Genomic DNA, 13,726 nt, shown 5'->3' on the forward strand with positions numbered 1-13,726 from the left:
GGTCGATTAGAACGACCGCCCCTGCAGCTGACCGATCAGCTCAGCCAACAGATGATCCGACGGCCAGCGCCATCCACGCCACTCCGATCTCTCAGGCCTGCCGCCTGCGGATCGAACGGGACCACCGGCCCGGCCGACGACCCACCCGCCACGGGCGGCGTCCAACGAAATGCGCACGTTAAGTCGCCTCACTTCTCGCTGTGGTCACCACGCTTCACATCTCTGATCTCTCGCGCGGTTGCGCCCGTTAGACATGGCCGCCTCCTCCCTGCTCCGCTCGCTCACCCGCCGCGGCTGCGCGGGCCCGAGCGCTTTCGCTTACCGCCACCACCAACAACCACCTTGGTCGCCCTTCTCCACCACCGCCGCTGCGGCGGCTGCGGGTACGCGGGACGAAGCGGCGAAGGGGTTCCCTGGACTTGGGCCGACGGCGAAGGGGGAGAAGGCCAGGGTGGTGGTGTTGGGGACAGGGTGGGCAGGGGTCTCGGCTCATGAAGGACCTCGACACCCAAGGCTACGACGTGGTCTGCGTCGCCCCGCGCAACCACATGGTGTTCACGCCGCTGCTCGCCTCCACCTGCGTCGGCACGCTCGAGTTCCGCTCCGTCGCCGAGCCGGTCGCGCGCATCCAGCCCGCCGTGTCCAAGTCGCCGGGCTCCTACTTCCTCCTCGCCCGTTGCACCGGCGTTGACCCCGATGGCCACACTATGAGATCCCCGCCCCCGCCCCGCTTAGGTGTGACCGTGCGAGTCGATGATGCTACCAATTGCTGTTGCTTTCACACATGTGTGTGCGGGTCTCAGTGTTCCCAGATTCTTGGAGAAATGCTAAAAGGGCATTTATGCTAGTACTCTGCATATCTGCTTTCTACCTTTTCAGTAGATCAGTGACTGGTGGTGTATCTGGGGTTAGTTGGGTACAGGTCTGGAGAAAAAGGAGGAATCTTAGCTTTACTCATCTATACACCATGAATTCATGAACATGTTCAGCAGCCTAGCAGTCTGTAGAGAAGGTGGCCTTTTGCCACAGCATTTTTAACATTGAAGTACAATGTTCAAGATCAATTATTTGTTCTGACTCGTTGAACACTATGGTTAGTGTGGATCTTTTTCTGTACCGTGCAAGCCTTGGATTGTTTTCGTTTCCCTTGAACCAAAAACACTTACAATGCATGAGTGACACCACTCATCTTGTCCTGTATGTCTGCAAAGACGATCCACATTATGTACATGCTTCATCATTGTTCTAGTTCATTTGGCACCATTAAGTAATGTGTGCATAGCTTCTTAACTCGCTTCGGAATTTTTCTGGATCAAAGGTTGATGCATTTCAAAGAGTTGCGCAAAGATATGATGTTTTACAAAGTTACCATCTACTTTGGTCTAGTATATAGATAAATACCCTGTATTAACTTTACATGTCTAACTGATACAGTGATGCTACATGGACATTTGCCTCCAACATTTGTTTTTCTATCTGCGGCACTTCTGTTCTGTCTATTTATTCAGCTCCTTTTTCATTTAGATTGATTGCGAAACAGTTACAGATGGTGAGAAAGATTCCTTGGAGCCATGGAAATTCAAGGTTGCTTATGACAAGTTGGTTTTTTCCTGTGGAGCTGAGGCATCAACTTTTGGGATACATGGTGTTACCGACCATGCGATCTTTCTTCGCGAAGTTCACCATGCTCAAGAGATTCGGAGGCGGCTCCTCCTTAATCTGATGTTGTCTGATGTCCCTGGTATGCTTGCTTTAGCTTTACTTTTTCGGCATACTACATGTGCTAACCACCTCTCACTGGAACAAAACTTCTATGAGTACACTATTTCTTGTTCTTACTTTCTTATAAGTGATGTTCTATTTTATAATTGCCTGATCTAGTAGAATCTAGAATACAACCAGGTGGGACTTAATTGGTTGGCTATAAAAAAACCATAAAATATCTTCTCTCCTCATACCTAAATATCCACTTGAGTATTGTAAAGCACTGATAGACCGATGCAATATGACTAAACAGGAATTTCAGAAGAAGAAAAGCGCAGACTATTGCACTGTGTTGTTGTTGGAGGTGGTCCAACAGGGGTGGAATTTAGTGGTGAACTTAGTGATTTTATTATACGAGATGTCAAACAACGTTATTCGCATGTGAACGATTATATCCATGTGACCCTGATTGAGGTTTGTGCTGTTGTTTTTCTAGTTTACCGTTTATTTTTTAACTGAGCACTCTGATATCAGTTAACTTGTCTTATCATTTCAGGCAAATGAGATATTGTCATCATTCGATGTTCGACTCAGGCAATATGCTACAAACCAACTAATTAAGGTTAACAGTTTCTTCTCTGCATAATGTCATGTCACTTTTGCCTACAAGGCTTCAACAGACCAAGGTTTTGAAACTGCAGATTTCCAAATATAGCACACTGACAATCACATAGCATATGGATGTGATATATCTGCTAATGGTTTGGATGCTGTTCTTTCTCATATTATTTGGCATCTGAAAAATAAGTTGTTTGTGTATGTTCACCCACCAGTCAGGTGTTCGGCTTGTGAAAGGAATTGTTAAGGATGTACAGTCCAACAAAATAATTCTTGATAATGGAGAGGAAGTTCCTTATGGTTTACTGGTATGGTCCACCAGAGTTGGTGCTTCACCATTCGTTAAGTTGTTGCCATTTCCTAAGTCACCTGGTGGAAGGTATAATTCTTTTGTGTCTGTGAGCATCATGTATTGAGTCAGTTATCCATGTGTATGTCAGTGTACACACATTTTTATGAGTAACTGTATATCTATGTGTCGGTGTTTTGGACCGGCAGGCCCTCAACCAACTAGTGAAAATGTACCGCGTGCCCCTAATCCTAGATGGTGATGCAAAGAGACACAAGGTTTATACTGGTTCAGGCAATAGGTGCCCTACGTCCAGTCTGAGAGAGCGATCTTGTATTCCTTGCACCGAGGTGCTTGTAGTAGGGGTTTACAAGCAGGGCGAGAGAGTGAGCTAATCCCAGGTCTCTGCGTAGTGGCGTGAGTTGCTTGAGATGTTGATCTCTTGCGATGAGGAAGGGTGAGTTACAGAGCGTTGTGTTGCTTGTGCGTGTTCGTCTATCACGTCAGTCCCCCCCTATAAGCGGCCTCAGTCACCCCCTTTTATAGTCGAAGGGAGGCATAGGGGCATTACATGGGTTTGCTACGTGGCGTTGTGTGAACAGAGGCGACATGTCCGGGCCCTATAGCTTGTCACTGTGGCGGCATGGTCGGTGGAGCGGCCTTGTCCTCGGTGCACTGGAGCGACACGCTAGTCACGCCCGATCCTGTGCGATGTGGGAGCTCCTGTGATGGCTTGACGCAGGACATGGCGCATACTGTGAACGACGTGTCGGTCGCTGTACGTTGACAACGTAGAGGGCCGAGGCCTAGTTGGTGCCGAGGCTGAACCATTGTGGGGGGCTCGGCGGGCGTGAGTCCCGAGGCTACAGGGACCCTAAAGTGGACAGCCGAGGCTCGGAGGGAGCAGTTGGTCTTTGTACGTTGATTCCGAGGCTACAGGGCTCCGGACATGACTCTCCATGCTGCGCTGTCCTCGAAGCAGGGATTAGGTAGCACAGTGTAGTACGGGTGTCAGTCGTGGGCACAGTGCCGAGCACAGCGGCCGGTAACCCCTGCCCCGTCCTGTCCCGGACGGCATGGTGTTGATGCGACTCCCATCTCGTCGGTCACTCCGCTGTGTCGAGCCGTCGTTCGGCTGACGTCGCGGGAGTGGTTGGTCGCGTTAGTTGGACGTGACGTTCTATCAGGGAAATCGGTTGAGGCGGAGGCGACGGGGTTGTCGCCGAGCCAGCCTCGAGCGAGGCGGAGAATCGGCACCTCGTCCGAGGCCTTTCGGGAGGGGCCTCGAGCGAGACGGAGAATCGGTACCCCGTCCGAGGCCTTACGTGCGGGGCCTCGAGCGAGACGGAGAATCGGCACTAAAAGGTCCTTGTTTGGTTTTGGTAATTGAGTGACAACTTAGGTGGACTAATTGTGTTTATGTGAGATACACAGGTGATTAGTCCACAGGTACATGTGTGTGAGCAACATATGCCATGAAGGTGAAAATGGCTTGGAGATGTTGCAAAGCTCACACATGTGATGATGAAGGAGCTTAAATGCACATGAGACATGACATTGAGTCATGTGATCAAGGTGGAGAAGATCAAGACAAGACTTGGCTTGATGGACCGGTTGCAAGCGTGAAGGGCAAGTCGAAGGCTTTGGAGTGATGGACCACGTGGCGGTGAAGCTTGAGCAAGACTTGGCGCCGATGGACGATGGCAACGGTGAAGAGCAAGTAGAGTCAAGATCGATGAACCAATATGATCATGTGATGATATGAAGTGGATCATATCATTGTTGATCGTGTTGGTGCATGTGTTGCATCGACATTAAAGGAGATGGAATGGAATGCGCAAGGCAAAGGTATAACCTAGGGCATTTCATTTCACCGGTCATAGGTGTGTAGAGAAGTTTATGACCGGGTTTAGGATAGATGGCCGTACTATCAAGAGGGGCAAACTTATTTGCATATCGGTCATCTAGTGCCACTCGAGTAATCTAACTTTGCATTGTCGCTAGGATCGAGTGGCGTGGCAAGTTGAGTGGCTAACATCCTTTGGGAAATGATTGTGAAAATACTAACACACATACACATGGTGGTGTACACTTGGTGGTGTTGGCACATTTACAAAGGCGGTGGTGTTTGCAGGGTTGAGAAAATGGAATGTCTATTTTCTATTGCGTCGGATGCAAATTCTGGTGGTTAGCACATTGGTGCAAGGGTGAAGAAGTTAGAAGTGAAAACGAGTTGGTCGCGAAGATGCTGGCGTCGGTCAACTGACCGGACGCTGGATCTGCATGCATCGGATGCTGGCAGGTTGCGTTCGGTCAGGCTGATGTACGGTGTAGCAGTAGCTGGAGTGTGACCGGACGCTGGCTGCGTTCGATCGCGTTCGACCAGACGCGTCTGGTCATGCTCGGGAGCTTACTGGAAACGATCGGACGCTGGGGGTTCAGCGTCCGGTCAGTTGAGTGCTGCTGCGTCCGGTCAGGTCAAATGACCGTTGGAATCGGAACACGTGGTGGTCTGCGAGCGACCGGATGCTGAGGTCCAGCGTCCGGTCAACTCGACCGGAGCGTCTGGTCAGCCCGACCGTTGCCCAGTGAAGGGGTAACGGCTAGTTTAGCCCTTGGGGCTATAAATAGAAGTGGCCTTCGGCCATGGCTGGTGCTGAGCACCTTGGGGGACTTTGTGTCCATGCTTGAGAGTGCTTAGGAGCCCTCCATCTCACACATACTTGATAGCGATCATCCGATTGTGTGAGTGAGCGATTCTAGTGCGATTGCATCGTGAGGTTGCATCGAGTGGCACTAGGTGATCGAGTTGCAAGCCGGTGGTGCTTGTTACTCTTGGAGGTTGCCACCTCCTAGACGGCTTGGTGGTGGTCTCCGTGGAAGCCCGCAAGAAGCTTGTGCGGCGCTCTGGAGAAGTGCTTGTGAGGGGCATTGTGCTCGCCCCGCGGGAGCCGCGAAGAGCAACTCTAGTAAAGCGTGTTATTAAGCTACCCTCACTCAAGGGGTAGGTTCTTGCGGCGCCCGACGTGCGGGCTTAGCGGGTGATGCTAATTAGCCGCCGAACCACCAAGTGAGCGGTCGACACAACGGGGACTAGTGTGTTGGCAAACACGTGAACCTCGGGAGAAAAATCATCGTGTCAACCTTGTTCTTCCCGGTGGTTTGCATCCCCATTACACAAGCTTGCAATTACTTTTATATATATTAAGCTTGTGTAGTTGCTCTTGTAATTAGATAGCTTGTGTAGCTTGCTAATTACCTTCTTGCTTGTGTAGCATAGAAGTAGCTCCCTTGCGTGGTTAATTTGGTTTTAGTAACCTTGTTAGTCACATTGCTTAGTTTGTGTAGCTAAGTATTTGCGCTCTCTAATTAGGCATTGGTTGCCTTGTTATTGAGGATTGCTAGTGAGCTTAGTTAGCTTTGTGCTTTCGCTTACTAGCATGTGTAGGAGCTCCCTTGTTGCTTAAAGTACTAGTGGCATAGGTTTGTGTAACCTTGCTCCTAGAATTGTTTAGGAGAGCTCTAACTAGCCAGGCACCTTTATTGCATAATTGTTATCTTTGCAAGGTGCTAGTGAACATATATAGTGGGGTATAGTCTTGGCTAGACCGATAGTTTTAATTCCGCATTTGTATCGGTTAGTCGACGCGATTAATTTTAGAAAAGACTATTCACCCTCCTCTAGTCCGCCATCTCGACCCTTCAGGCACCCCGTCCGAGGCCTTACATGCGGGGCCTCGAGCGAGACGAAGAATCGGCACCCCGTCCGAGGCCTTACGCGCGGGGCCTCGAGCGAGACGTAGAATCGGCACCCCGTCCGAGGCCTGACGTGCGGGGCCTCGAGCAAGACGGAGAATCGGTACCCCGTCCGAGGCCTTACGTGCGGGGCCTCGAGCGAGACAGAGAATCGGCACCCCGTCCAAGGCCTTACATGCGGGGCCTCGAGCGAGACGGAGAATCGGTACCCTGTCCGAGGCCTTACGGGCGGGGCCTCGAGCGAGACCGAGAATCGGTACCCCCGTCTGAGGCCTTACATGGTTTCATTTTGGGCCGAGCCCGCTTCGGGTGGGCCCGGATTTGTTCGGGGTGGGCCGGGCGGCCCAGCTGAGCCTCGGATAAGGTGGGGGTTTGCCGGTGGTTGTCTCTTGGCTTCGATTTTTATAGGGTTTAAGCGATTTTTTCGGTTTTTGCTTAGGGGATCCCTTTTTATGATATCCGACAGTAGCCCCCGAGCCTTGGGGAGAGCGTGAGCGCTCTTCCCGAGGTTTTGACGAGACTTGGCTCGCGGCAGCTCCTGGAGGGATGGTGTTTCGTACTCGAGGTCTCGGTGGGTGCGCGCGAGCGCACCCGCCGGGTGTAGCCCCCGAGGCCCTGGAGGAGTGGATTTATTCCTTCAGGGGCTTTTCACGTGTTTGAACGAGGGGTTTTATCGCGTTTGCCGAGCCCACGAGTGCGAGTTTGGGTCGCTGGGTCTTGGTTTGGTTGCAGGAAGGCCCCCTGAGCCTCTGCACGGAGCAAGAGAGCGATCAGGAGTTTCCCTGTCTTTTTTGTGCAGTCCTCACGCATCCTTTTCGTTTGGAAGGAGGGGTGGAGTATGCCAGGCTACCCTCGGTGGGCGCGAGCGGTGACACCTCCGGTGAGCTGTTATCGGATAAGTCCAAGTGGAGGCCCGTGCCCCATTTGATAGGGGTCGGCTGGTGGTCCAGAGACGCACTCCAAAAGTATCAGAGGGCTTCTCTAGAGGGTCCCAGGGCCATTCGATTGGCCCTGGGGGCTCGGTGCCTCCCTACAGTGGGATCCCATTCAGAGACCTCCCTGCTGGTCTCGGACACGACTTCGGGCATCCCGAGCAATCGCTTGCTCGGGCCTCGGCCATGTACGGGCTCGCCCATAGTCATCCCTGACTCTGTTGTCCTGGGGCGGCTGTCGAGACCCTCGGGGGCCCAGCCTTCGAACCCCTGGACCTTAACGGGCTCGGTGCCCTGTTTGCCGAGCCCCCGAGTGTGAATTCGGGTTACTGGGCCTCGGCGTGTATGCAGGAAGAGCCCCCGAGCCTCTGCACGGAGCAAGAGGGCGATCAGGAGTTTCCCTATCTTTTTTATGCGGCCCTCAAGCATCCTTTTCGGTCGGAAGGAGGGGTGGAGTATGTCAGGCTACCCTCGGTGGGCGCGAGCAGTGACACCTCCGGTGAGCTGTTATCGGGTAAGTCCAAGTGTAGGCCCATGCCGCATTCGATAGGGGTCGGCAAGTGGTCCAGAGACGCACTCCAAAAGTACCAGAGGGCTTCTCTAGTGGGTCCCAGGGCCGTTCGATTGGCCCTGGGGGCTCGGTGCCTCCCTACGGTGGGATCCCATTCAGAGACCTTCCTGCTGGTCTCGGACACGACTTAGGGCATCCCGAGCGATCGCTTGCTCGGGCCTCGGCCATGTACGGGCTCGCCCATAGTCATCCCTGACTCTGTTGTCCTAGGGCAGCTGTCGAGACCCTTGGGGGCCCAGCCTTCGAACCCCTGGACCGTAACGGGCTCGGTGCCTAGTTCCTTAGTCTGAAAGGAATCAGGTGGGGGATATTCCCCTCCCATCGGCTGACAACGGTAGGCGCGCCTTTTGAGGCGGTTTTCTCGGGGAGACGGAACGGTGCCTGCCGTCGCTGCGGTCGGATGCGATGCGATGTCAGCGGATAGGACGTTACTGGGCGTGCACGATTAATAAGGAAAAGGTGGGCGCGTGGGCGGTTTAATCGGATCCGAATTAACTGCGCCAGATCTGAGGGAAACTTCCCCGGTTTCGTCGCCCATTCGTTTCGCCCCCTTCCTGCATAAATACGTGACGAGCCTCGCCCCTCTCCTCCTTACCTTGCCTGCATTTGCTTTTTCTACCCTCGAGCCGTTGCTAAGAACAGAGAGTGTCGGGGAGAAGAAGGGAGAAGGGGGAGGAAGGGAGAGAGAGATAGTGACAGCTCGCCTTACCACCGTAGCCGTCTCTCCACCGCATCCATGGCCGGCGGCGCTGTTGTCGTCCAGGCGGACCCTTAGGGTCAGTCCGACGTGTCTCCGACGACGCTGCAGTCGCGTGTCGACGACGGCCTCCTCCACCCGGTTACCGACCCCAACAGACCGGAGTGGATCGCTCCGGGGAGGGGCGAGCCGGAGCCGAGGCCACGCGATGGCTACATCGTGAGCTTCGTGGCCTTCCACGAGCGCTGTCTCGGCCTGCTGGCGTACCAATTCATGCGGGCGCTTCTGCACTACTACGGCGTGGAGCTCCACAACTTCAACCCCAACTCCATCGTGCAAGCGGCCATCTTCGTCACCGTCTGCGAGGGGTACCTGGGCATTGCCCCCCACTAGGAGCTGTGGCTCCACCTCTTTCGGGCGGGGCTCACCACCAAGCCAACGGGCACGCGGAAGGCGATGAGGGCCGGCGGCTGCACTCTCCAAGTGCGCCAAGACCGGCAGCTCCTCTACATCCCAGCCCAGCTCGCATCGTCCAACCGTCGTTGGTACAATAGCTGGTTCTACCTCCGCAACGATGACGGCGGACTCCCCCCTATACCGGGCGGGTCGTGGAGAGCTAGCCGGAGAAGTAGAGGTACGGCGTCCCGGTGGTTGATCAGCCCAAGCTGCGTCCGCTCCTAGAGGCGTTGGAGAGGCTACGCAGCCGCGGCCTTACGGAGGCTGTGGTCGTGGCGGCCTTCCATCGTCAGAGGGTGCTGCCGCTGATGGCTCGACGGTAGCGCCTATTCGAGATGACACCGGACGAGCCGATCGATGGCGTCCGATTGTCTGTCGTCGCCCTTTCCGACGAGGAGATTCTACGTTGGGTGAGAGAGACGGTGGAGGGGTGGCTGAGGAGCAGCGGTCTGTCCCCGTTCCTGATGGGCCTGACGCGGGGGTACATCTCTCTGGTGAGTCACGCGCCGCCGCTGCCACCGAGGCCTCCTTGCTCCTTGGATTTTCCTGTTCCCTTATTGTCGACGAAATATGGTCGGCAGTCTACCTAGGGGTATGCCCAAGGTAGTAGATTATCGGCAGACAGATGCGCAAGCCCCAAACAAGACGGTGACGCAAGACAGACACGAGGTTTTATCCAGGTTCGGCCACCAAGAAGGCGTAATACCTACGTCCTGCGTCTGATTTGTATTGCTGTATGTCAATAAGAGATGTTTTTTAGAGGGGTCCCCTACCCGCCTTATATAGTCCGGGGGGCAGGGTTACAGATCTAGAAACTAATCCTAGTCAGTTACAATTGCCATATGTGGCCGGATAAGGATTCCTATTCTAACCGACCAGGATCCTGCTTGGTCGCCAAATCCGTCTTGATTCCTTGTGCGGGACTCCGATCAGGTTAACTGGGCCGCACGTCGCCTTTCGGGTGGACTGAACCCATCGATCCGGGCCAGCCCAAGCTTAGCCGTAAGGGTATAGGGGTTAATACCCCCACAGCTAGTCCCCGAGCATCATGTATTATGCTGCGACACGCCATTTTAACCTTCTCCGACAAACGAGGCTTGAATCCTTGACGCCTCCGACCACCGTCATCACCGGAGAAGTAGGTTGTCCAAAGAATGTATGGTGCTCTTTAAGAAAAAAGAAAAAGATTTCTGTCCTGAGAAGTGTGCCCACTTGTATTTCTGATAAGAAATGTAAGTGGTCTTGAAGCATAACGTCCTTGAACATCAGAAGCGTAGGGGTCGAAAAACAAACACATTCACCGCAAGGTGAAGTGTGCCCACTTAGTCCCCGAGCCTGGTAGTAGGTGACTTAGGCACATGGTGCCAGGGTCTAAAAAGAATTCCCAGTTAAATTGAGAACCCAATCGTCGTACAGGCGATACGAGATGCACCGACAAGTGCATCGTACCGATGTAGTCTCCAAGCTTGCTGGAAGGCGAGGTATGAGCCTTGTAGCAAGGTCCAAAGAAATGTCTCTTAACTATATGTGAGTATAAATCACATGTAGCCAAGGAGAACCATTATTCAAGCAGTGGTCGGGGCAGTCCCCGAGCATATTAATAATCGTTATAATAATTCAAAGCACAGGGGTCGATTTAAACAAACACATTCACCGCAAGGTGAAATGTGCCCACTTAGTCCCCGAGCTTGCTGGAAGGCGAAGTATAAGCCTTGTAGCAAGGTCTAAATAAATGTCTCTCAACTGTATGTGAGTACAAATCACATGTAGCTGAGGAGAGCAAAACTATAAGAAGTGGTCGGGAGAGTCCCCGAGCACGGCGGTGGTCATAGTAGTTCCCGAGCACGGCCGTGGTCGGAGCAGTCCCCGAGCACAAAAGTGGTCTGGGAAGTATCCAAGCATAGTAGTGGTCTGGGCAAATCCACGATCACTTGCGCTGCTTGTACTATTATTTGGTGTACTTATTTTTCTATTCTTTGCCAAGTCCAGTCTGACACGTCTGGTCAAAAAAGTAAATAGGTATAGTACTTTATTCTGTCTTTTTTTTTTGCAAACAGTCGGTTGACACCTGTATTGAGGTGTGTCAGTGTGGGCCCTCTCACACCATCAACGAAGAGGCGCGTACACTGTTAACGAAGGAGCGCGTTTATTGGCGCAGATTTCGAGGTTGTGTGAACAACCGTCTGCGGCGCGTGCGCACGACTCCCAATATTCTCGGGCGGACGAAACGACGGTGCTCTTTGTTTTATATAACGTAGATCTGGTAAGTTACTCACACCGTTCCCCATTGCCATCCGTCGCCACAACCTTCTTCTTCCTCCTGCCGAAACCCTATTCCCCCAAAAATCATCGCCAATCCCCTCGGTCTCCCGCATCCACCCACCTAGTAAGGACGGACTAATGGCGAAGAGAGACGCCCAGAAGAAAGGCGGGGTCATGGCGAAGGAATGGTGGAAGTCGCGGAGCAACGAGCAGACCATCGAGGACCTCGTCGCCATGGGAGTGCTCCACAACAAGGCGCTTGCGGGATGGCGTGCGCCGGAAGGAGAAAGCTTCCCCGATCCACAACCAGGTGAGATTGTGGTCTTTGAAGACTTCTTCAAACGGGGTTTTGGGATTCCAGTGCACCCTTTCCTTCAGGGTCTCTGCTTGTACTACGAGATTGGGATTTGCAATCTGCATCCCAACTCGATTCTTCTTGTCTCTACCTTCATCCATCTCTGCGAGGCTTATGGTGGCTTCCAGCCCCATTTCGACCTCTTTCGCCACCTGTTCTGTCTTCGGAAGAAAGGAAGCGGTGGCTCGATGAAAGGTCCTAATGGCTAGAGGGGGGGTGAATAGCCTAATAAAAATTTCTACAACAACACTTAACCAAATGGTTAGACAATTATGAGGCGAAGCGAGTGTTGCACTAGCCTACTTAAAATGCAAGCCACCTACCACAAATCTAGTTTAGATAGTGTCTATTCACACAATAGCAAAGACACTATCCTATGTTAGTGTGCTCTCAAAGACTAACTAAAGAGCCACACCAACTAAGCAAGCAAGCTCTCACAACTAGCTACACTAAAGAGCTTGTCAACTAGTTTGCGGTAAAGTAAAGAGAGTGGTTAGGATAGTTATACCGCCGTGTAGATGAAGAACCAATCAATCACAAAGATGAATAACAATGAAGACCAATCACCTCGGAATCAATGATGAAGACAATGATTTTTTACCGAGGTTCACTTGCTTGCCGGCAAGCTAGTCCTCGTTGTGGCGATTCACTCACTTGGAGGTTCACGCGCTAATTGGCTTCACACGCCAAACCCTCAATAGGGTGCCGCACAACCAACACAAGATGAGGATCACACAAGCCACGAGCTATCCACTAGAGTACCTTTTGGCGCTCCGCCGGGGAAAGGTCAAGAACCCCTCACAATCACCACGATCGGAGCCGGAGACAATCACCACCTCCGCTCGACGATCCTCGCTGCTCCAAGCCGTCTAGGTGGCGGCAACCACCAAGAGTAACAAGCGAAATCTACAGCGAAACATGATCACTAAGTGCCTCTAGATGCAATCACTCAAGCAATGCACTTGGATCACTCCCAATCTCACTATGATGATGAATCAATGATGTAGATGAGTGGGAGTCCTTTGGCTAGGCTCACAAGGTTGCTATGTCAATGAAAATGTGCAAGAGGGTACCCTTGAGCCGGCCATGGGGCTATAAATAGAGCCCCCATCGAATAGAGCCGTTATACCCCTTCACTGGGCAAAACGCGCTCTGACCGGACGCTCCGGTCAAACTGACCGGACGCTGGCCCTCAGCGTCCGGTCGTCCGATGGACGCCACGTGTCATCCCCTTCAAACGTTGTTCGTCAGATTCCAACGGCTACGAAGCTGACCGGACGCTCCGATCAAAACTGACCGGACGCTGAAGGCCCAGCGTCCGGTCGTTTCCAGTAAGCTCCCGAGCATGACCGGACGCGTTCGGTCGAATGCGATCGGACGCAGCCAGCGTCCGGTCACATTCCAGCTATTGTGTCACCGTACGTCAGCGTGACCGGACGCAGCCTGCCAGCGTCCAGTGCATTCAGATCCAGCGTCCGGTCAGTTGACCGACGCTGGCATCTTTGCGACCAACTCGTTTTCACTTCTAACTTCTTCACCCTTGCTCCAATGAGCTAATCACCAAGAATTTTGCATCCGGCGCAATAGAAAATAGACATTTCATTTTTCCAAACCCATCTCAACCCTGCAAACACCTTGTGCACATGTGTTAGCATATTTTCACAAATGTTATCAAGGGTGTTAGCACTCCACTAGATCCTAAATGCATATGCAATAAGTTAGAGCATCTAGTGGCACTTTGATAACCGCATTCCGATACGAGTTTCACCCCTCTTAATAGTACGGCTATCAAACCTAAATGTGATCACACTCTCTAAGTGTCTTGATCACCAAAACAAAATAGCTCCTATGGTTTATACCTTTGCCTTGAGCTTTTTGTTTTTCTCTTTCTTCATTTCAAGTTTAAGCCCTTGATCATCGCCATGACATCACCATTGTCATGCTATGATCTTCATTAGCTTCTTCTACTTGAAGTGTGCTACCTATGTCATGATCACTTGATAAACTAGGTTAGCACTTAGGGTTTCATCAATTCACCAAAACCAAACTAGAGCTTTCACTCGAAGATCGCTGGAGGCGTCTACCT

The 13,726-nt window shown here is 52.4% G+C and overlaps 1 pseudogene; it reads left to right on the forward strand.

Moving 5' to 3' along the window:
• The first annotated feature begins 140 nt into the window (after window positions 1–140).
• Window positions 141–2,786, forward strand: LOC136455296 (internal alternative NAD(P)H-ubiquinone oxidoreductase A2, mitochondrial-like; annotated as a pseudogene).
• Window positions 2,787–13,726: the final 10,940 nt, after the last annotated feature.

The sequence above is a fragment of the Miscanthus floridulus genome, chromosome 5 (assembly GCF_019320115.1).
Source record: "Miscanthus floridulus cultivar M001 chromosome 5, ASM1932011v1, whole genome shotgun sequence".
Taxonomy (NCBI): Eukaryota; Viridiplantae; Streptophyta; class Magnoliopsida; order Poales; family Poaceae; genus Miscanthus; species Miscanthus floridulus.